General features: G+C 43.6%; 1 protein-coding gene across 16 annotated transcripts in view; it reads left to right on the top strand.

Annotated features, from left to right (window-relative positions):
• The first annotated feature begins 1803 nt into the window (after positions 1–1803).
• DENND2B (DENN domain containing 2B) overlaps positions 1804–19656 on the top strand; it is a 154271-nt gene continuing 136418 nt past the window's right edge. For 8 of the 16 annotated variants that reach the window (XR_005953430.1, XM_041414971.1, XM_041414981.1 and 5 more), the window contains exon 1: positions 1815–2404. The gene's annotated coding sequence lies outside the window, so the exon portion shown is untranslated. The other 8 variants (XM_041414987.1, XM_041414973.1, XM_041414975.1 and 5 more) reach the window with 8 other exon arrangements.

Here is a 19656-nt window from a genome sequence, read left to right as displayed (position 1 = left end):
CCTTCGCTAACCCCGTGTGCACCGAGGTGAAAGTAGTGAGGAAAAATAAGCATAAAAACTTTCTTTACGTCCCATATGGCCAAGGTTAACATGGAGACCCTGATCCTTCAAGTCCTTCATTCTTGTTGAGAGCTTTGCTAGCTGTAATCTTTTTGACAAGCATGAAAAATAATCCTCTCCGAGTTTACATTTTATATTGTCATCTCTCAGTTGCTTAAGCAGAGCAGCAGCCAGCCCTCGAAATAAACAAGCCCTTCACAGGCTGCTTGTTCATTAAGACATTGAAAGCCCCCATTCAGTGTTCAAATCCAGCTTAACTTTTAAGTTTGGTCTCCTGTCCTCAAAAGAAAATTTAGGCAAGTTGCTGGAGTGCTTGAGGTCTGGGGAACTGAATGCAACATAAAGTGGGGGAGAAAAACAATATTTGATAAAAGCAATGTTAGTGTGTTTGATGTGGTGGAGAAGCAGCCAGAACAGACCGCTTCCTGCTTAATTGGAAGTTGAACATCTTTGCATCGTGCCTTGTTAGCAATGGTCTCCTGCAGAGGTGAGTGGGTTTGCTATGTTGCTGCTCTTGTGAAATAGACTTGGAAAGGCCTTCCTATGTCGTTTTCATAACACAGAGAGAAAACTGCGTTCATTTTTTATTCCTGCCAGGTACTTGTAGCAGTAGCTTGTTGTTCAGGAGGTAAATTACTCCTGTTGTGTTGAAATTTAAACTCCCACCATTTTTTGATGTTTGGTGACACGGTACTCCTTTTGCAGCTGAATAAATACATCTGTCCCAAGAAGGCTGACAGCTGAAATAGCTTTTCCTTTGAAACACACATTCACATCAGAATCCAGATGAGAGTTACCCTTATTTCCTGTACATTCATTCTTTTGAAATATAATGGAGGTTTGTGAAATGCTGGGCATTTCCACCAGATTCTTTGTTGTGTGGGTTGATGGATCAGAATATCTGAAGACAATGTATTTCATTTTGCTGGTGAGGTGGCAAAAGCCAGGAATAGTTTATCCTGAGAACAATGAATTTCATTTTACTGGTGAGGTGGCAAAAGTCAGGAATAGTTTATCCTGACCACTTGCTTCTGGGCTCAGGGAAGTATCCTTGAGTAAGAAAACTCATAAGCATTTACCTGATGCTATTTTCTTCCATTTCAAAGGAAAGAAAGTCAGCAAGTGCTTAAAAGTTCCAAAAACGTGTAGTGCTGGAATTTGTATTTAAAATTGCAGAATACACGCTGCTCTTTATTTTTCTTCTGTATCTAGAATCATTTGGTTAATCTATTGTGAAGTGACTTGTTTTATCAATGCCTACATAACACTTTAGGATCTAGGAGCAATTTTGCAGTCCTCGTGGTCCTGCCAAGAGCTAGCATCCCGCCTCTTCTGTATTATTTTATATCAAACCTTTTGGGTGGGTTTCTCGTCTGCCAAACCATCAGAAGCCGGTGTGCCAGGGAGGTGGCCCGCACAATGCTGTTGGCGGCCGGCGCACACAATGTGCCATGCAGGGGCTTTCCTCCCCCCGGGTACGCGCGATGCCCTGGGGGTCCTGGCTGGGCCATGCCAGCGAGCGGGACACCTCGGGCTGCGCTGCCCGGGGAGCTGGGCATTCCACATTGCTGCCAGGAGCTGCTCCGGGGGGCTGCATCGGGACCGAGGTACCGGCGCGAAGCTGAGAGGCACGCCGCTGCCTCCCTCGGCCTCCGCAGGTGCTGTTAGCGCTCCGAAAGGCGCGGCAGCTCCCCGGTCCGCAGCTCCCTGCTGGGAGCCGTCTGCCCCGCGCCTGGCGCAGGAAGCGCGCCTCCCGCACTCCTCCTTCCTTCCGCTCTGCCCCGCAAGCGGCTCTGCCCCGAGAGGAGCCCAGCGCTCGGAGTGTTTTAAATAAAAACCGAGCGGTATCGCCCCTCCGGGCTAGAGCGAGGAGGAAGGCTGTCACTCAGGGAGCTCGGTCCTCTCCTCCTCCTGTGCCCATCGCATCTCCCCGGCCCTGCCTGGCTGCTCCCTTCCCTCCCGCCTGTCCGGGACCCGGGCTTGGGGCTGGGGGAGGCGGTGCCCACCCCTCCGCGGGGCCGGGGCAGGGGCGAGAGCTGCCGGCGAGAGCGGTGCTCGGCAGCCCGGGGCTGCAGCCCGGGCCGGGCTGCGCGGCGCTGGGGGAGCAGGTTTCTTTGTTGGCTGCCGGGTGACTGGTTCCCATTAATCTCCCGCACTGGTCGTGGCCGTCTCCACTTCCTGCCTTTGCATACTTCTCTCTCCCTCGATCTCAGTCCCTTCCCACCCCCTTCCCTCCCCCCTTTCTTTCCCTCTTCCCAGCTTCTCCAAAAAAGCTACAATCGCCCGGGCTGCGGGACGGGGGCTGCAGGCGGCCGGCGGAGGGAGCGCATCCCTGCGCACCTCGGTAAGGGCCGGGGAGGCGCGCTGCCGGGCGGTGGTCGCCTCCGGGGACCCGGGCAGGGGAGGGCGACTGGGGGGACAAACGATTGCTTGCGCTCCGGGTGGCCGTCCCTGCGCGCCGAGAGCTTCCCGCGAGCGGGGCGGGCCGGGGATGCGCGGCGGCGGCGGGCGGCGGGGGCTCGCCGGGAGCTGCGGCTCCCCGGACCGCGGAGCCCCCGCGGCAGCGGAGCCGCCGGAGGCCGTGCCGGTGCGGGCCGGCCCCGCCATCCTTGCGGGACCCTGCCCTGCCCTGCCCCGGGGGAGCGCAGATGGGCGGGGGTCCTTGCGCACGGGCGGAGCGGGAACACTGGCGCTCCCGCACCGGTGCCACCGCCGTGCCTCGCGGGACGCTGCTTTTTGCGGGGGCGGCGAGGGCAGGGGCACCGCGGAGGGACAGAGCCCGCGGGACCACTTCGGCCGGACGGGGTAACTCCAATCCGGCTGGGGAGCCAGCGCGCCGAGCGTGGGGCTCTGAGCTGGGGGAGACGGGGAGCTGCTGCGCTTCCCTTCCAATGCCCACTCGCATCGTCGGTCCGGCCGGCTGCGGTGTTTGTGTGCGTGCTGAAAAGTGCAGAGGAGCCACCTGGACTCCGGCGGAAGACTTTAGGATCCCAGGACAGATTTGGCTGAAGAGCTAAGGGAGTACTGCCGCAGTTCACTTGGTGGGAAAATCAGATGTCCTGCTCTTGGCTTGGTACCAAACGTTTGCGTTACTAAGGTCACTGCAATCAAAGAGTAGCGGTTACATATTAGAGAGCCTTCTTGTGTTTACTCCAGCTTTATCACTCAAATGTACTTCGAATTTAGTAGTCAGGCTGAATGAAGCCGGGTGCATAGTATTACTGCATGGAGTATGTCAGTAGTAGCGTTTTCTACACCCTGTACTGACTTGGGGAATAGGTTTTCTTTCATTTTTATGCTGGCTAGTTGGATTTAACCTCAGGCATATATTAAATAATCCAATAGAATTGGTGTGATCAAAACCCATGGAAGATGAAGGATGAAACTGTTGTAGTCTGGTTTTTGATGACAGGATGAATTGAAATAAGGTTGATTTGCCTTTAAGTCTTAAGAATGTTTTGTTTATACATGATTAATTTATAGTTGGTGGATTAAAATTTCCATATAGTGGAAGGGTAAGTTAACAGGACAAAGGTAGAAGTATCATGCATTTAAGGTTTGAGGAAATCATTTATGTTTTAGGAGCACCAAAATTTAATTTTCATTGTGGTGATCCGGTTGTGCAGGTGACATAGTGGAAATCTGTTACCAACTTGACATGTAAGAGTAAGATTTATGGGTTTGACTATTCATTTCCCTCTTTCTTTAAGATTAGTTATTTAAAATAAAGCTGTAACACATTTATAGCAATGGTGATGTCTTTATTGAGTTACCCAGGAGTATAGTCAAGCACCTTTTAAAATTAGCTACAGTATGTGCACTGCTAATGGTGACGAGACTGACATAGAACTGATATCTTGTTTCTGGGGTGGAACCAGTTTCCTCAAGAGTATGGAGTGAAGAAAGGGGCTTTTGGGAAAGGTTGACAGGGATGGTGGTGCTGGGTTTCACTGGGGCATGGAAGCTGTCCTGCTCCTAGAAGGATGTAGCATGTGTTCTCCTCTTGTGTGCAGAAATAAGACAGCCCTGCCTGGCCTGGCTTTCTGCTGCACCCTTCAGGGTGCTAAACTCCCCCAGCCAGCTTGTGTGGCAGAGTCACTGCCCTTCCTGGCTCAGGGGGAGAGATGCCTTCTGTCCTGTCCTACCCCTGCAGCATGTTTGTGCTGTGGCTGCCAGCATGTGCTCCAGGAAGCTCGGGATCAAGCATTGCTCTTTCCCTTTAAGCAAGTGCCTTCATGTATGGTGTATCTTTTTAAGGAGTGTGTGACCCCCTTATTATTGGTGACCCTGTAAACCATTGTGTAATCTGTTGACTGTAACATACCATGCCAATTTATTCTTGGTTGGGAAGTCTTGCCAAGGACTTGATGGAATAGCATGATTTTGTCCACTTTATTGTTTTCATTGTGTTTCATAAACATCTAAGACCCTCTGGGAAGAATCACTGGGGCGGCTGGGCCTCCTTTTTTTTAATTGCTGGTTAAATAAATGTTGCCAGTTTAAAAAAAATTAAAGTGGTATGCAGGATCTCAGAATGCCTGGAACTGCTAAACACTCATGTTTAGGAAGCAGGACTATTTTTAGTGTAGGGGCATTTAAAGAAATGATACAAGCCCCTTGTGAAGAGGTCACTGTGAAGTACACTGAAGAGCCTGCTTTTAACTGGAAAGTAAACCCAAGTTTCCCACAACTAAGTAAAGCAAAAGAACCAGATTCGTGCTTTTCCTGCTTAAGTGAAGAGGGAAAGGATGGATTTTTTTGTTAGTCTACTGTAGTGGAAGTAAGGATGCCCAAATTCTTATCATACAACAACAACAAAAATGCTGGTCTTAATGACACCCTCACCTCTCTGATTTCCTCCAGTGAGTATCTGCAATGGAGATGTAGGACTGAAAGGCATTTGACACTTTTGAAGAGGGGCTGGGAACTGGCAGCTGAGAATATGGTGTATCCCTTGGGATCTGTGTTTGTAGGAGGTCAAAAGTCCCCTGCATGAATCCATGGTTGCCATTCTTATCTATACCTAAAAGAACAGGGGTAAAACTAGGGAAGAAAAGATCATGTGTGTTGAGAACTCCAGGTGATCTGGGCTCCTAAATCACTTCTGAATATGGGACTGAGGTTGCCAAATACATTACTGTGATTCCAGAGAAGTCTTTGCTCAGTTCATCTGCCTGAGAAATGGAAGTCCTTGCTTTGGATGGCTTAAGAGAATGTGGTTTAGGTCAAAGTTACCACTGTGTGCTGCAAACATCATGTTGTCTATGAGATCTTGAGTAATCTAGCTATGTTTAATGTAACCCAGGCTCCTGCAGGGCAGAGGACCAACATCTGGACTGATCAGACTTTCAAAATGTATGAAATGATAACAGAGTTGATTTTTGGTCCAAACTTCATTGATATCTTGTTTAGAATAAGTTTAGTTTAGATTACAAATTTGGGGTTTTCCTTTTTTTTTTGTTTTCCTGTTGCAGAGTGCCATGTGTGTTAGTTTTGTCTGTGTGCTGTAAAGTGTGTGCAACTGTTGCTTTTCAGATTTTTTGGTCTGCAGTTGGGATTTAGTTGGCAGCGCAGACAGAGACAAGTTTGGGGAACTGAATCCAAATATTTACATTCTCAATTTGGCCTAGTTTTTGTGCTTGTAAACATTCTTAGTCAAATTGAACTTTGGTGAGGTTATAAGTGGCTTTGCCAAGCCTTGGAGAGTCACACCCTACAAGACCTGAAATTCCCAGTTTTGGATGTTTTTTGGGATGTTTTTTGGATGTACATACATCATCTGAGAGTTAGTACTCATCACTTTTATCCCTTATTTGACTGCAAAATCTTTTCCTGTTTGTTGGTGTTTTTTTCATGTAGAAATGCCTCATGCTGGTGAGCTGTGTCAAGTTAAATGTCATGGAGGAGAAGTCCTGCCTACTTATGGGGTCCTGTTCAGATTCCATAAATCCTGGTCTCTTGTGCTGCTCTAGAGCTCCGCCCTGGTAGAGAAGGGCCATGGTGGAGATTCCCCTCTCCCTGTAGCTACCCTTTTCCTGGTCCTTGTTGTTTCATTGTGCAGAAGATTTTAAGACTTATTTGAGCAATGGGGATGCTTGCTTATGGAGTTTCAGATTTAAATCCTATTTTCATTCTTGTAGGCTTTGAGCAGTTGTCAGATTTTGCTAGAAAGTTTTTTTTTTTTGAGGACTGAGCCTAAAAGATGTGTTCTCCATTAGCAGTTGAACTTTCTGAAGTCAGCACTACTGCAAACTGTAGGGATAGGGATCCACTACTACATTAACACTTCATGGCCAAGCCACGCTCTTGTGTGGGGATTGTGTGTTCCTGTTTGGGGCTGTTGCTGATAATCAGAGTTTGCAGCTGGGATAGTTTAGTTGCAGAGAACTGGAGACTGTTCTGGGATAGAGGTGACTGCAGTGAGTTATAGTAAGAGATCTTGCTCATCAGTTGAGGTCTGGAGCTTTGTGTTCTTAGCCAGCCGAATCTGGCCTGCCTTAGCTTAATCCGTGGTGAACATGTTTAGAGTAATGTAACTTAGAGTGTATTCTCAGATAGTTAAAGCTGTTCAGGGAAATGAACAGTCTAATTCCTACCGCCAGTGCTTTTGTTACATTCTGCTGTGAGCTTCTGACCTTGGAGATGTGCTCGGTAGGTTGAGGAACACAGGATAGGAGTTCACTTTTAATGCCTCCTTCAGCTCTTTGAAGATATGTTTGGTGGAGCTGTGTCTGTAGGCTGAAAAGCTGTCAGCTGCTGCAGTGCAGTTGAGAATTCAGTGAACTTGTGCAAGTGGAGAAGTCCTTAAGGACTCAGGGAAAGCACAGTGGGTTTCTGTCGGAAGTGCACCCTGTGTGTGTTCACACACACAGGAACGGGATGTTATTCCAGTGTGAGTGTATCTGTCTCCTAATTGCTCTTTAAAATGAAGATGTAAGAATGCTTAATGTGTTAACATTTAGTGTTAGGACTGGTGCCAGCACAGGAAACCAGGTCTTTGAGTTGAAACTTTTAACATTATTCTCTAACTCCCACATTATTAAAAACAGTCACTGCATAAAGTTTTAAAGCCATAATTCATTTTATCATTTTGATGAGGTTGTCACACTGAATTACTGGTTTGCATTTTTTCCCCTTAGGAAAAAGATTAGTAGTCTTCATGGGACACCCAGTCACAATCACAGGGGACAGATGCTAACTGACTAGCACTGTGCAGAGCACTCTGCTCAGCCTGCTGTTCCAAGTACTAGGGCAGAGACCAAAAATTTTGGGAGGGCTGGCCTGGAAGATCTTGCAACCCTTCTTCAGCGAGGAGCAGATGTTTCAGACACTGACTCTGCTCATTGTTCTGGGAAGTCCTTCAAGTTAGGAGATGAATCTGTCTCTTGACATTTTTCCTTTCAACTTGAGGGAGTACAAATCGTTTTTGTAATATGGAGTGAAATTAATGAGGAGTTCTAATGATTTTGATCCTTTGTCCTGATGAAAACTCCTATCACTCGAAGTCACGGGAAAGGGCCTAAAGTCAGGTTTCTTTCTGTGTGGGCAGAAAGAGAAATGGGACATACTGACTGACACACTGTGTGTGAAAGTACTTCTCATTTAGGCTACAGGATTGTAATGATTGAAGTTTCCAGTTTGCCTCATATCTTAATCCTGGCTCTAGGCTCACAAAATCCTGTTATCCAGGGTTGTTCAAATGGGCTTTATGAGCCAGGAATATTGTTTTGAAGATATGGCAAATGAGTAAAGTGCAAAACCTTATCAAATAATCAGCAAGCTCTGATTATTTCCACTGTGAAGTTGCAAATCAGGCTGCAGTTCCATACCACAGCTTGTGTTTTTACTGCTTGCTGTATTCCTGCTATATTGTCAACTTAATCTTTGAGCAGAACATCACCTGTGCCACTCAAACTGCATAAGAAATGATAGACTTGAAAGAAAGTTGAGGTCAGGATAGGAAAGGAAAAAAAGGAATCATAAGGAAGAGGCATAAAATCCTCTGCATCTCTCTGAAGGTTGTTTGTGGAGATTACTTACCTAACCATCTCCAAAACTGTTAACACAGCATTCAGTTATCATCAATGCAATTCACACAGCTTTAGGTTAGTGTGTGCATTTCTGTTGGTGTTTTATGGACACATCCATCACCATTTCTCCTGTGGAAATGAGTAAATATCTGGAATCATTTAATTGTACCAAAGGGAAAAACAAGGACAAGCACAGGGAGCTCATGCTGTCTCCTTCTTGACATCTGTCTTGTTTGAAAGCCCTTGGGACACTCAGGGGTACTTGGAAGTTTTAATGGCACAATCCTGATTGCCTGGTTTTGTCATTACTCAACCTCAGGGTATCTTGCAAGCTTCCCTCCCTGCTTTCACAGGTGCTCTGTTTTAGCTCTTCCCTTCCCAGTGCTAGGGATTGGTGCAGAGGTGTTTCCTGCTGATTGGCCCAGTGTTTTTTTTTGCCTCTGAAGCAGCACCACTCTTGCTGCTGTAGTTGCAGAGCAGCTGGTAGAGGAGCTGCTCTTTCTCTCTGCAGGTGTCCTCGGGCCTGGGAAGTGAAGGGGGATGCTGCCAGGTGGCAGGGCTACCTTCTCATCTAGTGCCAAGGTGAGCTGGGGATCATCTTTTCTGCCTGCTCTGCTTTTCCTGTGGCTGCATAACTTGGATAACACAGGTAACTCTGTAGAAAAAATAAATTCAGGAGAGGCAAGGGCTCACAGACTCTTGCCATTTTACCTGTAAGGCTTCATTGAAATCCTTGTGCTTTGGAGAAGGTTGTCTGTCAGCTCCCAGGGAAATATTGTTTTTTCTCTTCCTCAGTGTTCTGCTTTTATTCTTTCTCCTTTTAGCTTTAGTTTCCCTCTGAAAGCACTCCAAGCCTGGCAGCTGGGCTGTAATGAACTCTGTGTGTGCCATAATCTCTATTTGTGCTGCTGCTTCCACACTGTCGATGGATGTGAGGCTTACATTTTGTGGACGCCACTTCCACTGTGGCTTGGGATTTGTTAAACCCTAGAAAGGGAATAAATGGTGACAAAGTCTTCATCCATTTGTGAGCATCGAGGCTTCTTGTCTGTCACAGACAATCCATGATAGCAGCTGTTTGAGCTACTGGTGGCATATTCCTTTGTTTGTCTGCTCTGATATTGATTGACATTTGTATTTTGTGGCATGCCAAGGGAGGTATCAGACTGCTTTGCCTTGTTAAAGAGTATCACATAAAATTTAATTGTGATTTCACCTTTAATTCTGGCATTGTTTACTGTTGAGTTGTCTCCATGTGAGGCAGTTATCTGTGAGCTGGAGAAACCCACAGAGAAGTTGGTGGAAGCTCAGCTAAGGCTGTGTCTCTCAAACAAAGCAGTGACAGGCACATGCTCCAGAGAGAATAACAGTGGAAGGTAAAGTTGAGACAAACACACTGTCTGCCTATTCACCTCCAAGAGATTGCCTCTGGAGGGGGGAACACTGTGGGGTATATGGCTGAGGGGATGTGTGTGTCTTATCTTTTCTGTTGTGTAGATCATGGTATATTTGATATTTCTGGCAACTGAAAAATGACAGGGGCTAATACCTAGCTTAAAAGCACAGCCTATGAGAAAGATGGGAGAAGTTCCTTGCTGCTCTGAGTGACGCTATCTTCTCTTTTGAAGGTTAATGGTTCACATTCAATTCATTATCATTATTTTTAGTAGAAAGAATTATTTTCAGAGAGCATGAGATGAATCTGACTGATTTTTGGCATACTAGTGTTGACCCAGAATTACTAGGGGTAGAGGAAAAATCTGGCCTACTCTTAAATGTGGAGAGACAGTAGAATGTCTTGCTCTGTAGAAGTGTAGATGAGCCACTGGGCTTGGAGGTGTGCTCTGGAAGCAAGGTAATTAAAGTAAGTGGCATATTCATGTGATAAATTCAAATATGTAATGCATATTCATGAGCCTATGGATAATGGCTAAAACAGCAGGAATCCAGCCCTGCATAGCCAAGTGCTTTGTCTTGGACCAAAAACTTCCTTTTCCCTTTCCCATGTGCTTTGCAGCAGGACAGGCTGGCAAGCACATCTGCCTGTCCAGCCCAGACAAACATGTAGTGGGAAGGTCAGCTGGGGTGGAGACCACACAGAGCAGCTGCTTTGGGCCACATGAATTATCCCAGCAGTCTCCTCACCTCTTCCTCACCTGGCACTGTAGTTCTGGCTGCAACTTTTCAAATGGTTTCTGAATCTACTTTTTTTTTTTTAAATTAACTTTCGTGTCCTAGTTAGGCAAACAGTAAGGGCAAGTTCATGGTAAATTTTTTTTTTTTTTTGTGGAGACTTAGGATAGCCCTAAGTATTGGATAGCCAGTGGGAGATGTTTTGATTCAGGATTCATTGACATAAATGAGATTTTATATATACATATCTAAGTTTTTGTTTTTAATGCACAGTGAAGACTTACTTCCATAACGTCTACAAACTGAATGGAGTATTCCTATAGTGGGTCTAATGGAAAAAGGTTAATTTGAAGAAAATGGGAACAAATTAATAAAAGACTGCATCTGACTTTGATAGATAGGGGAAACATCAGTGCAGATGAGAAGGACTGGGAAGATAATTCTGGGAATAGATAAACCCTTTTTTTTTTTTATTTTCAGTTTATGTCTTAGGAAAATCAGAAATATATTGTGAGGAAAAACATTTTCTTTTGTATTGAAGTACAAGTACTCGGAGTAATGGTTTTGAGGTGACAATGTTGATGCTGCCCTTCAGTGCTTCGAATGATTTCTACCTGCCCCCACAACATAAAATGTGACTCTAAGTGGAGTTTCTTTTCTTCAAGAGGTGTATGATCAGGTGGTAAGGCTATCAGGAAAATGTCTTCTCTGTGTAATCCCAAATATTTATAATGGACCACATACAGAGATATGATATTAATACTTTTTTTTTTTTTTCTTGAAAAGGGTGTGTTCTTCTTTCTCTACTGATGTCTGATTTTTGAGTCTTAGTCATAACCATTATTTCTGGTTACAAGGAGGCAGTTATTTTGTGTCTACTATCCCCATCCTCTCCCTCATTATAAACCTGTGCCATGAGGCAAAGATACTTTCTGGTACATCAGTGTGCAGCTCAGGTTTACCTCTAATGTAGAGTACATTTATCATGGCTATTAAAAATATATTCATTTACCCATTTCTTTTCACAAATATTTCAAACAGAACTTTCTGTATGTGGACTAAATTAGCCATTTTTAAGAGATGGAAACAGAGATTTGCTTTGACACACAAGTTATCACAGCAGATGTTTCATTTGTTGCTAAACTTCATTTTGACCAGGGAATGGAGGAATAAAGACCCCTTCTACCTCCACAGTTTCTGGTCTTTATTAGTAAGTCCTCAGCTCTCTATAAAGCCTTGACTAGATTAGATTCAAATAGAATAAAAAATGCTCCGGCTTTTTATACAACCCTGCTGAGATTTTCTAAGTCACTTATGATAATTAGAGGCTCATTTTCCATTAAAGTCAGTTTGAACCAAGTACAAAAATCCTCAGTGTGGCTTTGGCCTAATTGTTTAACAATAAAACATCCACATGTTCCTCTTAGAGGGAACTTGGGACTTTCACATTAGGAATGTGCAAGCAAAAGGCAGCAACTTGTTTCAGTGTTTTCCTTGTATTAAAGATACTTCTGTGTGTCTGTATATATCTCTGTTGAAGCAGAAAAATACCTCTTTCTTAAATCAATTTGGCCCAAAATACCTGCTTTTCTTCTGTTCCCACACTTGTTTGCTCTGTAATGTTGGTATTTCTGTATTTTCTCCCTTTGATTTTTAACCACTCTGGGAATAATCACCCATGAGGAAGATCATGTTGATCTTTCTCCAAAAGAGAATAATTTATTTTTCATAACAATTAAGTCCAATGTCTGTGGAAAGAAATAAATCTGGGTAGTAGTTACTACCTAGCAAATCACTTGTCCTGTTGCTGCTTTTTCTTGCTCACTTATTCAGAAGTCCTCTAAGTCATTCCATTACCTGGAACCTCAGTTTCCCTGTGTGTTCAATAGTAAGGCACAGTTTAATAATAATTGATATCTCCCCACATACTCCCGAGATCTGCACATTAGAGAAGCAAAATCAACCAGATGTTTGTATTTAGCTGTTTTTTATGACATGTACCTTTGCAGTTTGCTGCATTTCTTGCGTAACCTGGAAAGGTTGTGATGGGCTGCAATTGCCCTCTGAAGGGTGGTGGCAATTTTCCTGTAGCGTTTCAGTGAGCCTGAGCAGTGCACGTGGCTCGGGGAGCTCTGAACCTGCGAAGGCTGAAACTCGTGTTTGTTCTGCGCCGACACCTCCGGCCGACCACACAAAAGGTGTTGACGTTGGAAGGAGCTGCAGCCCTGCTCCCTTGCCAAGTATGAGGTGAAGCCCTGAAGGAAGGAATAGCAATGATGTGTGACCCAGCAAAGGGTGTTCAAGACCATTCCCTCTGAGTAGCTGGACCCTCTGAGGCATGTGAGGACTCTCCATCTGCCAGCCAGGCACACTTATGAGAGGCTCAAAGCATCCAGGTTTTACAGCGCTGTTAAAGCAGTGCTGTGCAAGACGCTAGTTTTCTCTGATGCAGCAGGATTTCTGACTTTTCTTTTTCTCCTCATATTTCCCATTCTCCAGGAACTGTAGCATCTATCAGGTTACACTTTCATTTAAGCAAAATGCTACCAATATGCTTACAGTTAAACATGCTACATAAATACCTTATTTTACTGCTTTATTAAATGTGTAACAAATCTGTTTGGCAACCACCTAATAGGAAACGGTGTATAGGTCTCTCTTGTACATTTACTGAGCTCTAAAGTTTTCAAGTTCGGGTTAAATTGGGTTTTGGGTATCACTTTCTTTGAAAAAACTTTTCAAATAACCTTATTTCTTACTCAGTGCTTTGGATTCTGTAGGGATTCTGCTAGTTTTTTGTGTGTGCTGCCTATTTGAATTGACTTGAGTCCCCTGAAGCAAAAATTGCTGCAACTTTTTCAAATTTCACTTTTGTGTAATTGCATTTGAGTGAAATATTTTTAGGCTACATACATAAAATACAAAAGGGGTAGAATAAGCAGGTAACAGGAGATTTGTTTGCATCCTTAGCTGTGCTTTGGTTTCGCTGTCTTTTTACAGATGTTTGGTACCACAGCCATAGTTTTTCTCCTGCACCCTCTCTTGAGGAAGCTGGAGAAGTGAACTGCTCTCTTTTCCTGCCCCAGTATTTTTTCTGGTCTTTTTCTACATTCATGTAGACATTTCCAGAGCTTGGATCACAAGCTGGGTTAGCTGATCTTTCATGATAGTGCTTTATTTTATTTACCAAAAGTTTCTTTCAGTGTCATACTAGATTTGTTGCTACTCTGGAAACCCTCCTTTCCTTGTAAACTGATGGTGGGAGATAGTTTCACCAGGAGACCAGGCTGGCAATTTCTGGCTCAGATGGAGGAAGAAGGAACATTAAAGGGACATAAGGTGCTTTCAATTTGTTTGAGACTGAATGGAGGTGATTTAGTATACTGGCTGCTTGTTTTCCTCAGAGCTCTTCTCTGTCCTAAGGGAGTCCCTCCTGCAAAGTCTCCTTGGTTTAGGCAGTTTGTGACCTACCCCTGGCCCCACAGCTGCTCCATCCTCAGGCGGTTTGGGCATGTCTTTGCAGTGGGCCAAATGCCAATTGCATATTTGGGACTGAAACCTCATGTGGGGCTTTTTGATTTTTTTTTTTTTTTTTTTAAAGCCAGAAAAAGGAATAATGAAAATGTCTGTTTTTTGTATTTTGCAAAGGATGTTGTTCACAGTAAGGGCAATGGAAGTCTAAACCTTGAACTGCATTAACACACTTGCATTTTGCTGAGGCAACTCAAGTATTTGAGTGCATGCAAACAGAATGATACTGTGTTTCTTAGAAGAGGATCATGAAATAATCATAAAAACTCCCAATAAGGTGAAAGTGGCCTTAGGTCTTTCCAGTGGTTTTGTTTCCCATTTGGAAACCTGATCCATTGATTGTTTTCTCTACTGTGCTTTGTAGCAACAGTAAATAAATTGAAAAGCAGGGACAAGTATCTGTTTTTCCCTAGCTGATCCTTAACAGGATCAGATTCTATATCCTTCTGTAAGGCTGAGTGATGCCCAGTTTGTGTCACCTGGGAATGTAGTTGTAAGGAAATCAATGCCTTAAATACACTGGATTTTTGCTCCATTTGTTTAGAAAGCTGCTCCTGGGGGCTTGCTGCATGGTGAGGATCGTGCTCCTGGCTGGAATTTGCCATGCCCACCTGCAGTGCCCTTCCTTACTCTGAGACTGATTGTCAGTCTTTTCTGCAATGTTGTTTGAAAGACCAATGAAGGAAAGGAGCCTGTACCCTGCTCCCCTGCTTCTCAGGGTATTTCCTACTCCACTTAAAGTAAAAGGCTGAAAATATCCCAGTATGGCAATGTGTTATCCTTGCTTGGAGAAGCAGGAATGACATTTTCCAGCAGCCTTGGAAGCAGAGTGGAATCTGCCTTTGAATACGACTGTGGCTTTGGCAAAGCAAAGTGTGTGATATGAAACTGGTTTTTTGTCTCTAAAGTCCTCTAAAACATTCTGACTAAACAGTTTCTCCTAGGCTAGACAGACTGGGAAAGGCTCAGTCTGTGGGCAGGAGACCTCCCAAGAGCCTGCTTGGTTCTGTGATTCAATTCATGGCATCCGTCCCCTGACCAGAGAAGATGTGTGCCAGTGGTCCAGCAAGGAGCTGAAGGCACAGTCCTCTTGGACATCATGGTTTTCAAACGAGAACTGGATTGGATGCTGGGCTTCACACTTGTGCCTTTCTGCCTGAGGAGTTATTACATCTCTTGGATCTAAGCAATTGTTCAAGGCGCCCTGAGCTCACCAACATGTAATAATGATTGCCCTGCAACATTAAAGTGTCATCTAAAGATAACCCAAGACCAGCCTACCAACACTGTTAAATAATCACAGACAGAACAGATTAAGTTAGACACCAAATCAAACCAGGAAAACCCTCCCTTCTACCCTTACCAACCCCTACAAAGATTTGTTACTTTTGACTCCTCCTTGGAAGATGACCAAATTTGGAAATGTGAGCTATTTCTGACCAGTTTGGCATCAAGAATAGGGTGCTATTTAAGTACTTTTGTTTTATTTTGCTTTGCTGTACTTCTGCCTCCACAAACTTCCCCTCTTGCTCTAAATGGATACAATAATATTTTGTCCTTTGTGCCCTCTATACTTCTGTGGATTTGCACTGTTAAATGAGTATTATGTTTTGCTCCAGAAACAGCTGTATTCCAGATGAAGCAATTTGTGTGAGTGCCCAATTTTCACTATTTATTTTTCAAAGGTGTTGCAAGGTTACTAATTGTTAAATGACTTGAAATTCTTCCTTGAGGAATAGCCTATGACTTGAAGCAATGTTTAAGTTAGTGAAGGCATAAAGATGTTGCCTATATATATTTTGAAGTCTTTAGCTCATATTTGTGTTGGTAATAACACCTCTGATACAGCCCTTTTCAATGCAATTCTCTAAAGTGCTTTGCAAAGCTGCATGGAGCCATTACTAGAGCTAATTAAAGGTTTTGATTCAATGAAGCATGATTAAAATATGTTGTTTTGCTTGTGCTGAACACTTTCTGGAATTCATTTGATGCTGGGAGAACTTTCTGAGGAGCCAGAGTGGGCTGAAGACCTAACTGAAACAGAAACAGACCCAGCAACTGCTTTCTATGGGAGAATAGACATATCAGCACAACTGGCTGATTGTGCAACATCAAGTTTTTTGGTTTAATTCAAACATGAGATAAAAGCAAGGAATGATACTGTGGATATTGTAATGCCCTTGAATAATTTTAGCCAGTATCTCCATTTTGTAGGTCAAGAAATCAAAGTGCAGGAAAATAAAATTACTTGCATGACTTGAATTGCCCAAGATGCCAAAGATGAAGCTGGGGCTTTGAGTCTTCTGGCCACAAAGCTGCCTCTGATGCTTCACCATAGTTTAACAAGGCACTTGCTTTATCACTTTTGCATAAAACACATTATTTCCAGAAATTAAAATTCCAAGCAAAGTGCAATGTGTAGATAAATAGTAGCAGTGAATTTCTCCTGGTCAAAGAAAAGGGAAGCTAGGTCTACCTTTAGTGTTAAGTGCTGATGCTGCAAATGAGAACAAAGCATTCAGTGTTTCACTGATGATCTATTGCAGTATGCATGGAGCTTCTTGGAGTTTGGGAGCGGAAATGGAACTGGAATTAATTTCCTCAGAATTATAGAAAAATAAAATGAATTCCTGCTGTTTATCAGTGTCTCTAACAACATACCTGTTATGACATCATAGAATAGATGACAAAAGAATAGTGAGATATACCTGTAGCAAAGTGGATTTCAACTAGAAATTTTTGAAGGTAATTGATCCAGACAAGTACTGCTGTGCTGCCCCACTCTTTGTTGAGGTCATCCTGAAGACAACACTTACTCTGCAGTGCTTTGCTGTTGGGAAGTGAAAAGAAGGTACTGCCCTCAGGTCAGAAAAGGCCTTCCTCCAGCAGAAGGCAGAGATTCAATGCCCCATTTATTGTCTTGACATTTTGTTTTATTGTTCCAGTTTGCAGAGCAGTCTCCAGAGGTTTCTAAAGCATGCATGAATAAGAGAGAGAAATGAAGTCTTAGTTTCTTTTGGGAATTTTAGCTTGGAGACAGGCTTGTCTATTTAAACACATCTTTTGCTCCTATTGGCTTTGGGAGGAATCTGGGTGGCACAGTACCCTCCTATTTAATCTTCTATTTTTTTCTCTATACCTACCTTTATTGTTCATGCCATGCTGTTTGTTAACAAGTCTTAGTTCTCTTCCAACTTTTTTTTCATCGACTATCCTTTAATTACCTTTATTCGTATTCCAGTGTAGTCTACAACCACCAGTTGCTGATTGAAGCCAGATTTTTTCAGTCTTTCTACATGCATGAACCATGTCTCTAAGCAGTATCAAAGGTTCCTTTTTGATGTAAAAAAAAGGCAGATATAAGAAGTGGACAGGAAGCAGAGAAATACATGTTAGCTTTGATTCATTTATTGGTAGTATACTAAAAAGAGGTCAAAGATGTCACCCACTAAAAATTCTCAGAGGCTGTAGGGTGACTGGGATATAAGCAGATTTATGCAGCACTGGTCTTGAAAAATTATGTATGGGAATCTTCATCACATATGGGAGAGAAGTTATGTTTATATCCCAGAATATAAATGAGATGCTAACTGGAACAGCTTTGTAGTGTGGAATGCCTCTCTTTCCTTCACAGCTTTACACAGTTCAGTGCTTCCCCTTCTTTGTGTCCTCATGCCTAAGGAATGCAGACAAATAGCTGGAAAAGGTTTGTCTTAGTGCTGTTGGGTCATTAAGGTTCTTGGACAAAATATATCCCTGACCTCCCTGGTCAGAGGAAATTTCATCAATGATGATGGTTTCACTGAGAGTTTAGCCTAGAGTGTCTCAGCTGTTGTGGATGAGGCCTGAGGGTGCTGAAGGGGATAGATCAAAACCTGCCATAACTCTTGGTAAGTGTGTGTCTGGTGAAAACCTTTGTGCCTCATTTCATGCAAGGAGAATGCTTGCAGACGATACAGAGAGGCATTCCTCCTGTGTCCATATTTTTGTAAAACTTCAGGACATTTCTCATCAAAAAATCCCTATAACAGAGGGTCTGTTGGCCTCTCCAGGTGCAGAAATTCAGCTTTTAGAAGGAGCTGGGCATCAATTATGAAGGTGTGTAATTAACACTGAACTGGTTGTATCACAAATTTTGAAGCAAACTGCTTCCAACAAATCTGTGTGTGGACATGAGGCATTTTCATTTTTCCACAGAGGAGCGGTCAGCACAGCTTTCTGCTGCACAGCTCATGCCTCCAGCAAGCTCTCTCTGAACTGTAGCTTCCTGCAGCCTTGCAGCACAAATGGATCTGAGCAGTGTGATCTGAGATAATGTTTATGAAAAACACCGGAAATATTGTCAGGCTGGCATCAGGAGGAATGGTAATACCTGATCAAGGAGAAGCAACAAGAGCCAAATTTTAGGATCTTGAAATCCAGCCAGCAAACTGGAATTCTGTAGGAAGCAATACAAAAATCTTGTGGAATATTCTATATTTTTCTTGCATTAGACAGCTGTTTCTATATGTCTGAATAGACCATAGAATCCTTTAGGTTGGAAAAGGCCTCTAAGAGCAGTGATTCCAACTGTTAACCCAGCACTGCCAAGTCCACCATTAAACCCTAAGTGCCACATCCACATGGCTTTTAAAATACCTCCAGGAATTGTGACTCAAAGTTTTGCTGGCAGCCTGTTCTAGTGCTTCACACCCTCTTGGTGGAGAAGTTTTTCCTTATATCCAAACTTAACCTCCCCTGGTGCTACTTGAGGCTGTTTTCTCTCATCCTGTCCGTTCTTACCTGGGAGATAAAACCCACCCCCACTTTGCTTCAACCTCCTTTCTGGTGACTGTAGAGGAGTGGACATTTACATCTTCATTATGAAAGGTCACATCAAAGCACTTGATCCTGTGCAAAGAGGAATATCCTGACTGTACATAAACTGAGCCCTCAGTAGATATTCCTGTGATGCTGGGAATCCTTTCCCATTGTCCCTCTGAGGAACATGAGTAACTGAAGAACATGTACCTTAAATGCAGATCTATGTGCAAGTCACATCTGTTATTTGACAGTCCAGTGCTTTGCCCTTTCTGATAAAGAACCCATATATGGGGAGTTGACATAATCTTCCTCAAATCATTAGTAACTGATTAGTTTCAGATAAAGTTTATTTTCTTGCCGTTATTGTTGTTCTTAGTCCCAGCCTTTCCTGTTTTGTGACCCTTGTGGGAAGGTTAGGTCTCATGATGGGGCCAGGCTAATTTTGCCACATCCAGAAACCTAATGATTTAAACTTCTGGATTCAGTTCCAAATGACCCATGTTCCCATAAGGCTTGTGCTCATTGCTGAGCATTGCTTCATGTATTTTCTTTATTATATTAAAACTTTATGAATGTGATCACTGTTATGTACAAGTACCTGCAGAACTGAGTGTCTTTTGGGGAAGCTGAATTTTGGTTTTTTGAGCAAGCATGCGGCATTGAAACAGGGCAAAGCAGACAATGTTAGAGCCCTAAAGCTGTCCTTAGGGAGAGAACATACAGGATCTCTCTTCTTCCTCCAGGTTTCCCTCCTGGAAACCTGGACTACCTGTGGGACTCCCAGGACACACATTCCAGCCCACTTTTGCTCTTTATTATCTCATACTGTCCTTGCACATGTTCTCAGAATACAAGTGTGACTTTTGTAAGCATCTGTACCTGCATAACCACCAAAAGCTGAAGGGCAAAGCCCCCTTTTTTACTTCAGGGGAATAAAAACCCAAACACAATCTCTCCCTGCCAAACCCCCAATCCTCCAACCAAAAAAAGATACCCAGAATATATAGGCAGTGATACTGCAAGAGCTTTTTAGTTGGTTATTTAAAGACAACACAGTTTAGGGGTGGAGTGTGGGTGGAATCAAACAATGCAGGTAGAT

The sequence above is a fragment of the Onychostruthus taczanowskii genome, unplaced genomic scaffold (genome assembly GCF_017590055.1).
Source record: "Onychostruthus taczanowskii isolate IOZ18803 unplaced genomic scaffold, ASM1759005v1 scaffold49, whole genome shotgun sequence".
NCBI lineage: Eukaryota > Metazoa > Chordata > Aves > Passeriformes > Passeridae > Onychostruthus > Onychostruthus taczanowskii.
The sequence above is the reverse complement of the archived record's forward strand: the minus strand, read 5'-3'. Positions and strand labels throughout refer to the sequence as shown.